The sequence below is a fragment of the Scyliorhinus torazame genome, chromosome 2 (genome assembly GCF_047496885.1).
Source record: "Scyliorhinus torazame isolate Kashiwa2021f chromosome 2, sScyTor2.1, whole genome shotgun sequence".
Lineage (NCBI taxonomy): Eukaryota > Metazoa > Chordata > Chondrichthyes > Carcharhiniformes > Scyliorhinidae > Scyliorhinus > Scyliorhinus torazame.
This window is the reverse complement of record NC_092708.1, coordinates 157,700,871-157,713,461: the sequence shown is the minus strand read 5'-3', so window position 1 is coordinate 157,713,461 and position 12,591 is coordinate 157,700,871. Positions and strand designations below refer to the sequence as shown.

General features: G+C 41.6%; 1 protein-coding gene across 4 annotated transcripts in view; it reads right to left on the bottom strand.

Annotated features, from left to right (window-relative positions):
- slc39a10 (solute carrier family 39 member 10) overlaps positions 1-12,591 on the bottom strand; it is a 153,724-nt gene that overhangs the window by 124,072 nt on the left and 17,061 nt on the right. The window contains exon 2 of one of the 4 annotated variants that reach the window (XM_072478631.1): positions 4,376-4,409. The exons of the other annotated variants lie outside the window; for them this stretch is intronic. The gene's annotated coding sequence lies outside the window, so the exon portion shown is untranslated. The remainder of the gene's footprint in view (positions 1-4,375; positions 4,410-12,591) is intronic. 4 annotated transcript variants of the gene reach the window in all.

The following is a 12,591-nucleotide window of genomic DNA, read 5'->3' as shown; positions in this document are numbered from 1 at the left end:
GGGAGGGCAGTGGATGTTGTTTATATGAACTTCAGTAAAGCCTTTGACAAGGTGCCTCATGGCAGACTGGTACAAAAGGTGAAGTCACACAGGATCAGAGGTGAGGTGGTAAGACGGATACAGAACTGGCTCAGTCACAGAAGGCAAAGGGTAGTAGTAGAAGGGTGTTTTTCTGAATGGAAGGTTTGTGACTAGTGGTGTTCCACAGGGATCTGTGCTTCGGCCTGTGTTGTTTGTGGTGTACATAAATGATTTGGAGGAAAATTTAGCCGGTTTGATTAGTAAGTTTGCGGATGACACCAAGGTTGGGGGAGTGACAGGTAGTATTGAGGATTGTCAGAAGCTACAGCAGGACATAGATAGGTTGGAGACTTGGGCAGAGAAATGGCAAATGGAGTTTAATCCAGACAAATGGGAGGTCATGCATTTTGGTAGGTCTAACATAGAGGAGAAATATACCGTAAATGGTAAAACTCTTAGGAATATGCAAAGTCAGAGAGATCTGGGCGTGCAGGTCCACAGATCTTTGAAGGTGGCAACACAAGTGGACAAAGAGGTCAAGAAAGCATACTGAATGCTTGCCTTCATTGGACGGGACAAAATTGGCAAGTCATGTTACAGTCATATAGAACCTTGGTACAGCCACACTTGGAATATTGCTCACAATTCTGGTTGCCACACTACCAGAAGGATGTGGCGGCTTTGGAGAAGGTGCAGAGGACGTTTACTAGGATGTTAGCTATGTGGAGAGGCTGAATAGACTCGGACTGTTTTCAATGTAAAGACGGAGGTTGAGGGGTGACCTGATAGAGGTGTACACGATTACGAGGGGCATGGATAGAGTGGATAGGCAGGCATTCTTTCCCAGGGTGGAGGGGTCAGTCACCAGGGGGTACGAGTTTAAGATCCGTTGGGGCAAAGTTTAGAGATGTGCGAGGCAGATTTTTTACACAGAGGGTGGAGACTGCCTGGAACGCGTTGCCAGGGGAGGTTGTGGAAGCAGATACATTAACGGCGTTCAAAAGGCATCTTGACAAACACATGGATAGGAAGGGTATAGAGGGATACGGCACAAGGACGTGCTGAGGGTTTTGGCAAAGGTTATCATGACCAGGACAGGCTTGGAGGGCCGAAGGGCCTGTTCCTGTGCTGTATTGTTCTTTGATGTAAAAATAGCTGGATCAGAAGGAACTTGCTATTTTTACATTGAAGTGTGAAAAGATCTGTATTTAAACCAGCTCCTCCAGTTGAAGCCAGACAGAAAAAAGTTAAGGGTTTGCAAAGTAAGGCAGTCGAAGCTGCGCTCCTTCGCTATAAAGCACGTGATGTACTAAGCAGACTAATAGAAGGATCAGCACAGCTCTGTGATTGAAATTCCGGTATGTTTGGATAACTCATAAAATAACTTGTGAATGAAGTGAAATCAAGTGTACATATGCTTCTATGATTCCTTCTACTTTATGTTAAAACATGGGACACTGGTGAATGAAAAAAGCATTCAGCATACTTCTTACACATTTCACCTGCACATAATTTTTAAAATGGCTTTATTGCTCTGGGGTTGAACTGACAGGGCAATGAATAACATCATTATGTTGAGAGAAAAAAACCTCCTTGCAAACCAAAGGTGGAAACGCAAATGGAAATGGCACATAACAAAAGTTAATATGACATCCAAGTGGAAAACAGTAGGCAAGAGAAAAGGAAATTGAAGATAACAAAAATAAAACTCACAAGGAAGAGTGGGAAGATAAGGAGGAACAATTACCTCAAGAGTCAGATGATGGCCAGCTTTGTTGTTTTTTTTAAATGTAAATGCTGCAAAATGCTGATTAGATGTGTCACCAATAAAACTGACAATTTGAATGAAATATGTAGCTAGGGTCCATGGAAGCACCAGAATGGCTCTACTGTTCATGTGTATATTACTTGCTGGTACATACTTGCTGTGTCATAGAATTCCCCATGGTCCAGGTTCTCGGGTTTCTATAGGAATCCCTATGGTTCTCTCCCAACATCAAGCAAGTGAGAGATAAAAAAGCTCAGCAACATGGACTGAACACTATGGTTCAGTGGGGGAGGGTAGGGGATGGTCAAAGCTCCCAAACCATATCCTCCCCATCATCAAGACTGCCTGTTTCCATCTCCTTAAAATTCACTCCTGCCAAAGTTAATTATTTAATTAAATGTGAATGTAGGTGGCAAGGTGGCAGTTAGTGCCCATTCTAACTGCCCTTAGAAAATGGTGGTAAGCCACCTTCTTGATCGCTGCAATCCACATTGTGGATGTGCTGTGCAGTTAGGGAGTTTTAGATATTTGATCCAGTGATAGTGAAGGAATAGCAATACAGTTCCAAGTCAGGATAGGGTATGACTTTGGGTGGTGGTGTTCCCATGTGTCTTTTGCCCTTGTTCTTCTAGGTGGTAGATTGATGTTGGTGGAGATTTTTCACACTGGTAATACTGTTGAGTATCAAGGATAGATGGTCAGAGTCTCTCTTATTGAGGATGGCCATTGCCTGGCAATTATGTGGTGCAAGTTTTACTTGCCACTCATCAACCCAATCCTGAACGTTGTCCAGGAATAGCTGTATTTGGATACGGAGTCCTGCATTATCTGAGAGGAGTAGCAAATGGTACTGAACATTGTGTAATCATCAGTGAGCAGCCCTATTTCTTTCCTTATGATGGTGGGAAGATCATCAATAAAGCAGCTAAAGATTGACAGGACGAGGGCATTGCCCTAAGGAACTCCTGCAGCGATGTACTGGGATTGAGATGGTTGGTCTCTGATGGATCTGTATTTTGTTAATATATTTATGTGATGTCACACTATATATCAATCTTACAGAACTTGACACTGAGCTTCTTGGGTGAAGTCAAGTATAGCTTTATTATGTCAGTTTCAAAGTCTATTGATCAAGTCAAATTTTATATGAATACAGAATCTAGAAAGTTGTGTGCCCAACACAAATACAGATGGTTGAGTTGAATTCAAAATACAATTCAGTTCGTGGTAATTTCTTCAGATCAAAATGCACAATACAAAAACGAAACAAAAGTAAATAGCTGTTTGCAAAGCAAAGTAGAAATAGATTTCAACGGTTAGGTTAAAGATGAATTCAGAGAGCGAGCGAGAGAGAGATGATTTTTGGAGAGAAAAAAGTTCTGTCCCTGTCTCATAAGGAAATCATAATCTTTTTTAGGGTCTGTCCCCTTTCTGACTGTGATTGGGTTAAAATAATTATAATTCATCTAACTGACCGAAATGACTGTCTATCAAGTTTTAAGAGATAAATGTGCGTTGGGAGAATTTCTCTATGTTTCCATAATATGGTGTGAACGAACCCACTTGTTTCCCACCATATTCTCAACAACTGGGATGTTTGCCCAGTAATGATAACAATGAGTCTATTCTGCAACGTGGATAGTCAGATCTTTTCCCATGCTCTCAGCTGTCATGGCTCAGTATATGATTTTTAATAGTATAATGCCACAATCATTTCTTCCCTTAAACGTTTATTACCTATAATGAAGTAGGTTTCTATCAGTCTCTAACAATTGCAACTATTTCCTTAATGCTCACACGACCAAAAACATTTTCCTCCCGATTCTCACTGACTTCAATTTTGCTAGGGCTTTTTGATGACATATACCTTTAAATGCTGCCTTGATGTCAAGGACAGTCGGTCTCACCTCACTTTTGAATTTGGATTTTTACCCCTTTTGCCTGCTGAAAATATGAGTGTCTTTGTTACCTTTCCACTTGACTATTCCAACCTCAGACTTTGTACTTTCTGTAAACTTCAGTTCATCCAAAACTCTAGCGCATATCATAACTTGCATCAAGTCCTTTTCACCCATCATCTCTCTCCTCATTGATCAACACTGGCGTCCGATACATCACCTCGATTGAATTCTCGTTTTCAATCACTCCATGGCACATCCCCGCCTTTTCCCTTCAATCTCCTCCAGCCCTCCAAATGTCAGTGTTCCATAACAACTGTGCCTCCTTCTGTCCAAGTTTCATCTCAATCCTGTGAACTACATTGGGGATGTCTTCCTATATTAAAAATAATTTATATAAATGCAAGTTGTTGCTGCTGTTGTCTGTCATGGGAACAACATGGGAGAAACTGTTCTTGGTACTATTACTAATCCCGGACTACTTTTATTGCAAGCATCACTGAGACATCACTAATCCTATTTGTGCCTATTATTTGCAGAATACCGTGCATATCATTTTTATTTTCAGCCTGTTCAGTCCACACTTGACTTTACAATGTGAAACTGACTTGACAATCAGATTAACATTTCGACTTGAACATTTACAGAAATCTGACTTTCCTTTTCCATTCTTAATGAAAGTACTTACGATATGAATTACAACATCTTCCCAGCCAGCAAATCTGAAATGTGACAGAGACAATAACAAATAAAAAGAAACGGCTTGCAAATATTGAGTGCATTTTATGATGCGCACAAGGTGCGTAACAGCAAATAAAGTTTTTTTTGCAGTGCAGTGATTGTCGTAATGTAGAAAATAGGGCAGCACGGTAGCACAATTGCTTCACAGCTCCAGGGTCCCAGGTTCGATTCCCGGCTTGGGTCACTGTCCGTGCGGAGTCTGCACGTTCTCCCAGTGTGTGCGTGGGTTTCCTCCCACAGTCCAAAGATGGGCAGGTTAGATGGATTGTCGATGATAAATTACCCTTAAGTGTCCAAAAAAGGTTAGGTGAGGTTGCTGGGTTGCGGGGATAGGGTGAGGTGTGGCTTGGGTGGGATGCTCTTTCCTAAGGGCTGGTGCAGACTCAATGGGCCAAATGGCCTCCTTTGGCATTGTAAATTCTATGATTCAATGATTCTATGAAAATGAGGTAGCCACTGTTGGTCCCATGGATAACTTATCTGTTTTTAGCAATTATATAGCATTAAACATTGCAAAACGTCCCCACATATTTCTCAAGGAAGAATAGATTGGAAGCATTTTAATATATTGATTGAATGTGTCGTCAGAGATGGAATTTGAAGAGTCTTTTGAAGATGTTGCAATGATGATGGATTGCGAAGAGATTTGGAAATATGGAAGGGAGTTTGGAATCAACACATAAAAATTCATACCCAAGATTGGTTGAATTAATAATAATATTTATTCGTGTCACAAGTAGGCTTACATTAATACTGCAATGAAGTTACTGTGAAAATCTTCCAGTCGCCACAGTCCGGGTGCACTGAGGGAGAATTCAGAATGTCCCATTCACTGAACAAGCATGTCTTTCTGGACTTGTGGGAGGAAACCGGAGCACCCGGAGGAAACCCATGCAGACGCGGGGAGGACGTACAGAATCCGCAGACAGTGACCCAAGCTGGGAATCGAACCCAGGTCCCTGGCGCTGTGAAGCAACAGTGCTAACCACTGTGCTACCACGCCGCCCATTTCAGTTTAGAGTTACATTTTCCAGTTTAGGATACCATATTAGTTTAGAGTTCTAGAATTGTTATGTGTAGAGCTTAGACCTACCTCAGCAAGATTGAGCCTGGAAGCTTTGACTGTTTCAGTGGTAAATAATATCACAAGAGGAAGTAATAGAACCATAGAAAAGTTACAGTACATGAAGAGGCCATTATGTGTCTGTACCAACAAAGAGAAAAAAAAACTAGCTGATTTTAATCCCATTTTGCAGCACCTGCTCTGTAGCCTTGCAAGTTACAGCACTAGATGCAGATCCAGGTATCTTTTAAATGAGTTGAGCGTTTCAGACTCAGCCACCAACTTGGCGGTAAATTTCAGTTGTACACCCAGAGAGTGAACACGTGTTTCCTCAAGTCTTCTCCAATTCTTCTACCAATCACCTTAAATCTATGCCCCCTGGTAATTTACCTCTTGGCTACAGGAAACAAATCTTTCCTGTCTACCCTGACTCTGCCCCTTAGAATTTTGTACACCTCAATTAAGTCACCCCTTAACCTCCTCTGCACAAATGCAAACAACCCTAGCCTATCTCTCCTCATAGCTGTCATGTTCAAGTTCTGGCAACATTCTTGTACATGTTCTCTCCACTCTCCAGAGCAATTATGTCCTTCCTGTAATGTGATCAGAACCGTACACAAGATCTTCAGCTGTGGCCTAACCAGCGGTTTATACAGTTCCATCATTACATCCCTGTTTTTATATTCAATACCTCGTTGAATAAACAAAAGCATTCCATGTGCTTTCTTGACCTTCTGTCCTACCACCTTCAAGGTCTCTCACTTCCTCAACCCCTCTCAATAACGTCTCGATTTTTTGAATATTCCCTTGGTCTTTTAGCCTTCCCCAAATACCTCACTTTTCCGGAATAAACTCCATTTGCTATTTCTTTGCCCACTCTGCCAAACCAGTTATATGATTCAGGAGTTGATAGCTATCCATTTCATTATCAACTATACAATCAATTTTTGTGGCATCTGGAAATTCCTCAATTTAATTTTAATGATGATGATGATGCAGTTAAAAGTTGGAAGTGCAAGATATTCATTATAAATATGCCCATCTTAACTGTTGATTGCACCATTCCAATTCCATTAAAACTATTATGGAATCCATGAAATTGGCAAATAGTGCATATAATCTTGCAAAATACAAGAAATGTTTATTGCCATTTGGGACTTCAGCGCATGAGTCAGGAAAGTGTTTGTAATACACACGGCTCATCTTCTTCAGATTTCCAATCTGGGATAGCAACTTTTCCAAAGATGGTAGATCCATCCATGGTTGCTGTGCTCAGGAATTTGCATTTTAAATACTTCAGTGTGTCTACACCACAGGGGCCACAGCATTTAAAAAGACAGTTCGCGACCACCTTCTCAGGGGCACCTAGGGATGGGCAATAAATGCTGGCCTAGCCAGCAATTCCTTTATCCCATAAATTAATTTGAAAAAAAGCTCCTTTTCTTCTAATCTCAGTCTCAGATTTGAACTGTTAATCTAAAACTGCAGACCACACTGCATTACAAATGGAGACTAGATTTAAAATCAATATCAGCAGTCAGGACTATATGACAATATGTCTAACAGTGGATAGAAATACACTAACTGAAAATTTTAAAGGAGAGAATATATATTAGGGGACGGAAGCCAACAAATTTACCAGACAATAGTTTTAGAATGCTCACCTAATAAGTATGCATGCTTTTGAGGGATATAGGAAAATCATCCTACACATATCATTTTGTTACATATGGTACTTGGAGCATGCAAATGCTCAATTGTGCTGCACTCACACATAAATGCACTTGTGGTGAGCTGTAGTGACACACAAGGTTTATACGCTTTTCATTTGTGGGCATCAGCTCAAACTCCGTCTAACGAGCTACCTGCACTTCTTCAATTCTGACCTCTTGTGCACCCTGGATTTTATTCAATCCGCCATTAGAGGCTGGTGCTACAGTTGCCATGGCCCTTAGCTCTGGAATTTACTCCCTATATCTCTTGATTCTTCTTTAAGCTTAGTTCTTTGAACAAGCTTTTGGCGATCTGCCCCAGTTTCCTGTTATGAGGCTTAATGCCAAATTACGTTTGATAACATTCCTTTTTAAAAATTCTTTCATGAGATATTGGCATCACTGGCAAGGGCAACATTGGTTGCCCATTCCTAATTGTCCTCGAGAAGATGGTGGTGAGCCACCTTCCTCAACTGCTGCAGTCCATCTGGTGCAGGTACACCCCAAAGTGCTGTTCGGGAGTTCCAGGATTTTAGCAATGTTAAGCCTTTAAATGTCATGGGGAGATGGTCAAGATTCTCCCTGCAGGTGGTCATTGCCTGGCACTTGTGTTGAAAGGACGGTCACTACAAAACAAAGATAGCTGGGCCTAGGACACTGCTGCAGTGGTTCCTCAGGATAATGCCGCATGGACAAGATGATTTCCTACCAACCACCATAACAATCCTCTTTTCTGTTCAGTACAACCTCAACCAGTGGATAGATTTCCCCAATTCCCACCTGAACCCCAATTTTTTTTTTCATTCACCACCTGATCCCCAATATTTTTTTCATTCATGGGACATGGGCTTCGCAGTCAGGCCAGCATTTATTGCCAATCTCTAATTCCCTTGATGGAGCAGTTAAGAGTTTCTGTGGATCTGGAGTCACACGTAGGCCAGACCAGGTAAGGACGGCAGGTTACCTTTGTCCGACTCAGTCAATTTCTTTCTCCTTTTGCCGATTACACCAATTGTGGGTAATTGGCTGGCTGGCTCAACAACTCCTCCCCCCTTTTGCCGACTACGCCAATTGTAGGATCTCTGTGTCTATTCATATACCTGTAACGCCGTACCAAATAACAGAGATTCAAGACTGGCTTCTTGGGTGAATAGCAATTTGCCACTTTTATTTTGTCAGTTTCTAGTGTCTATTGGTAAACTTCAGTTTTCAAGTACAAAATTTAGGATGTTCCAACTAGCCCTGCAGCAAGCTAATCAGAATGATTGTCTTTCGCAAATACAGATTGATGAATTCAAAATACAATGACAGCTCGTAGTTATTTCTTCAAATCAAGATACACAGTAAAAAGGGACTGCACAGTTTAATATAGAATAAAATAGCGATTTTGCAAAGCAAGCGGATAGAATAGGTTTCAGAGGACAGGTTGAATTGATTCTAGAATGTCTTTCCCAACCTAATACTTGAACTTTTAAAGAAATTACTATCATTAAAGTCCTTTTTACAGCTGTGATTGGTTTTAACTAATCTATAATTCATTTAATTCGGCCGAAGTGTCTGCCTGTCAAATTAAGGGATAAAAGATTTCTGTATTTTTCCAATCAGAGAAAAGCTTTCCCACCAAAGATTCTTACGATGGGGTGACTTGTCATTACCATGGACACAGAACTGGATCTTAGCCCAGCCCAAAACATAAAATCTCTCTACCAGTTTGGCCTTGCAAGTCCTCACATTCTGATTATCTGATCAGTTCACAAGCAGTCAGCCATTTCTTATTGTTATTGTTAATGTATATTGATTTAAATGTTTAGTTAATATGATTTATTTAAATAATTTCTTCCTTTAACCCTTTTTACCTACAATAAAAGGCTAGTTTCTATCAATCAACAATGGTTTCTTGGTCATACAAAGAACAAAGAAATGTACAGCACAGGAACAGGCCCTTCGGCCCTCCAAGCCCGTGCCGACCATGCTGCCCGACTAAACTATAATCTTCTACACTTCCTGGGTCCGTATCCTTCTATTCCCATCCTATTCATATATTTGTCAAGATGCCCCTTAAATGTCCCTATCGTCCCTGCTTCCACTACCTCCTCCGGTAGCGAGTTCCAGGCACCCACTACCCTCTGCGTAAAAAACTTGCCTCGTACATCTACTCTAAACCTTGCCCCTCTCACCTTAAACCTATGCCCCCTAGTAATTGACCCCTCTACCCTAGGGAAAAGCCTCTGACTATCCACTCTGTCTATGCCCCTCATAATTTTGTATACCTCTATCAGGTCTCCCCTCAACCTCCTTCGTTCCAGTGAGAACAAACTGAGTTTATTCAACCGCTCCTCATAGCTAATGCCCTCCATACCAGGCAACATTCTGGTAAATCTCTTCTGCACCCTCTCTAAAGCCTCCACATCCTTCTGGTAGTGTGGCGACCAGAATTGAACACTATACTCCAAGTGTGGCCTAACTAAGGTTCTATACAGCTGCAGATTAGACTTTGCATCATTAGACTTTAATTCCAGATTTTTATTGAATTCAAATTTCACCATCTGCAGTGGTGGGATTTACACCTGGGACTCCAGAACATTATTCTGGGTGTCCGATTTACTAGCCCAGTGACAATATCACTCTGCCACCACCTCCCTGTGAATTCCCACTGACTTTGATTTGGCTGCTTCCTTGATGCTACTCAGTCAAATGCTGCCTTGATGTCAACGCTGGCCGAGTCGCACGAGTATGTACCACGTACCTGGTGGGTGGTGTTCTCACGTGTAATGGTGGTACCCATGTCGATGATCTGGCATGTCTTGCAGAGATTGCCATGGCAGGGTTGTGTGGTGTCGTGGTCGCTGTTCTGAAGGCTGGGTAGTTTGCTGCATACTCGTGTGACTCAGTCATACGCTGCAGGAAAGGATGTCCTGAAGCTTGGTACATTGGCGAGACAATGCAGACGCTGCAACAACGGATGAACGGACATCGCGCGACAATCGCCAGGCAGGAATGTTCCCTCCTAGTCGGGGAACACTCCAGCAATCAAGGGCATTCAGCCTCTGATCTTCGGTAAGCGTTCTCCAAGGCAGCCTTCAGGAAGCGCGACAACGCAGAATCGGCGAGTTCTGCACATGAGTACGGCCTCAACCGGGACCTTGGATTCATGTCGCATTTTATTCACCCCCCACCATCTGGCCTGGGCTTGCAAAATCCTACCAACTGTCCTGGCTTGAGACAATTCGCACCTCTTTAACCTGTGATTAACACTCTCTCTGGATCTGTAAAGACTTAATTACTTGCAAAGGCTCGCATTCAAAGTATCGTCTTGCATCTTTGACTTTGTCTGTTTCTGGAACCTACCTCTTCATTCACCTGAGGAAGGAGCAGTGCTCTGAAAGCCAATGATTCGAAACAAACCCGTTTGTCTTTAATCTGTTGTAAGATTTCTTACTGCACCATATTGTAGATCAATGTTTTCACTTTTTCCTGGGACCCACTTTTACCTACCAGCTGACCTTTGGACCCACGCTGACTGACCTTAATGACACACCATTTCCGCTTATCTTTAATGTGACAGAGGAGCCTGGTTGGTCCTCACAATCTCACTGTTTTGTCATTCAATGTTACATTTCTGCTAATGACTCAGCTGATGATTTACGTTCTCAATGCATCCTTTGAAGAAAATCAAGAGGTTTGTCCTCTAACTCGCCAAGTTAAAGTTTTGCAGGTTTTAAACTCTCATTTGCCAGTACCTATCTGCATATAACACACAAGGGGTTGTATCCTGATTGCATTGGCACGATTAACAAAGAGAGGCATCAAGAAATCATCTTTATATTGCTTTGTTCCCAACCTCAGTTTTTTGTTTAACACAATCCATCTTCAGTTCCTCACAGTCCCGTTACGTTGCTTGCTCACAGCTAGAAAATGGAGGAATCGCTCCTCCGTGATCTTGTGCCAAAAGCATAGACGTACAGGGTGTGTGACCTGCTCTCTGTTGTTGCTTCTGTCTGGAAGACTACATTGTTTCATTGAAATCTAGCCATGGCCAGCGTTATCATTTTAAAAGCTGGCGATGGCCAGCATTCTCAATTCAAAAGCCAGCCGCGGCCGGGCACTTCTCTGCAATTGGGAATGCCGCGACCGTCCCGACACCTGCCATGGCCCACTCGCGAACCGCAGTTTGAAAAACCCGGTTATAAATTACTGTAATATAACAGTTATTTTGACAAGAGGAACGCAAAATACATTTTGGAAATCAGAAAAGACAGAAAATGATGGAATTACTCAACTGGCAGCACCTGTGGTGAAAACTGAACACCGGACTTTTGATGCTATTGGAAAGATGCAAAGAGGGGTGACTAACTGCATTGTTCTCATGAGGCCAAGGCAGCATGAAAGACTGCCGAAGTTTGGTTTCATATTCCTATTAATGTTTCATTATAAGGGATAATTAATAATTATAATAAAGCGTTTGTGTTTATTTGTACCAAAGTTTTCTCTTTATTATAATGGTTCATTTCTGAAGCGTTTACGGCAAACCCAAATTTCCATACCCAGATGTGGCCATTAGCAAGTGTGCCCACTCCAAAACTACATAAATACAAGTTGTTGTTGATTGAGCAAAACTCTTATCTGCCTTTCCTCTGACATTGAATGGGTCTATAATCACTCAGGGGCAGGGCACCTCATCACCTCCATAATCACAATCTGACAGTTTTACACTGTAGGAAAACATTTCTTGATGCAATGTAGCTGAATACATTATGCAAACATAACATAAACTTTTCAAATAGGCTATACAGTAATTGAGATCTGTTTATGAACAAGTTAAGCTCAGCAGAGTTGACTAATGGAACAATTCAAAGAATTGTTTGAGAATCAAATGTCAGTAGAATAATACTATTGAGTTGTCTGGAGGGCACTACATAGCTTTGCATGAAATGGGCCAAAAATGGAGCAAAGAAATGCAACTATCGTCTTCTAAGTGTTTGAACATGTGCAACCCATTTAACTGATAAATTTGAATATAACTGGGGTGTATGTTATTTATGTTACATTAAAAATTGTGATGGTGAGAAGTGAGAATAATACCTTTGTCGGAAAACATCAGGAGTGGAAATCAAATGTCTCAAAAAGACAACAGAAAAAGACTTGCTCACAAGTCTCTGGATAACTACTTTAGAAAAAAATTAAATTAATTTAATCAACAAGATGGTGCTGTTGAAAAGCAGAGAGCCAAAATACAAGATGGAGACTGCAAGAGTTCAGAAAAATAGACATTGCTGCAATTGTAAGCGTCTGAAGCATTTAAAAGCCTAAAAGGGATAGTGGCAGCACAGATATGAAACTGGGTGAACGACAAGAGAGGTGAGTAGTTTTTCTTTCCTGGACTGGACA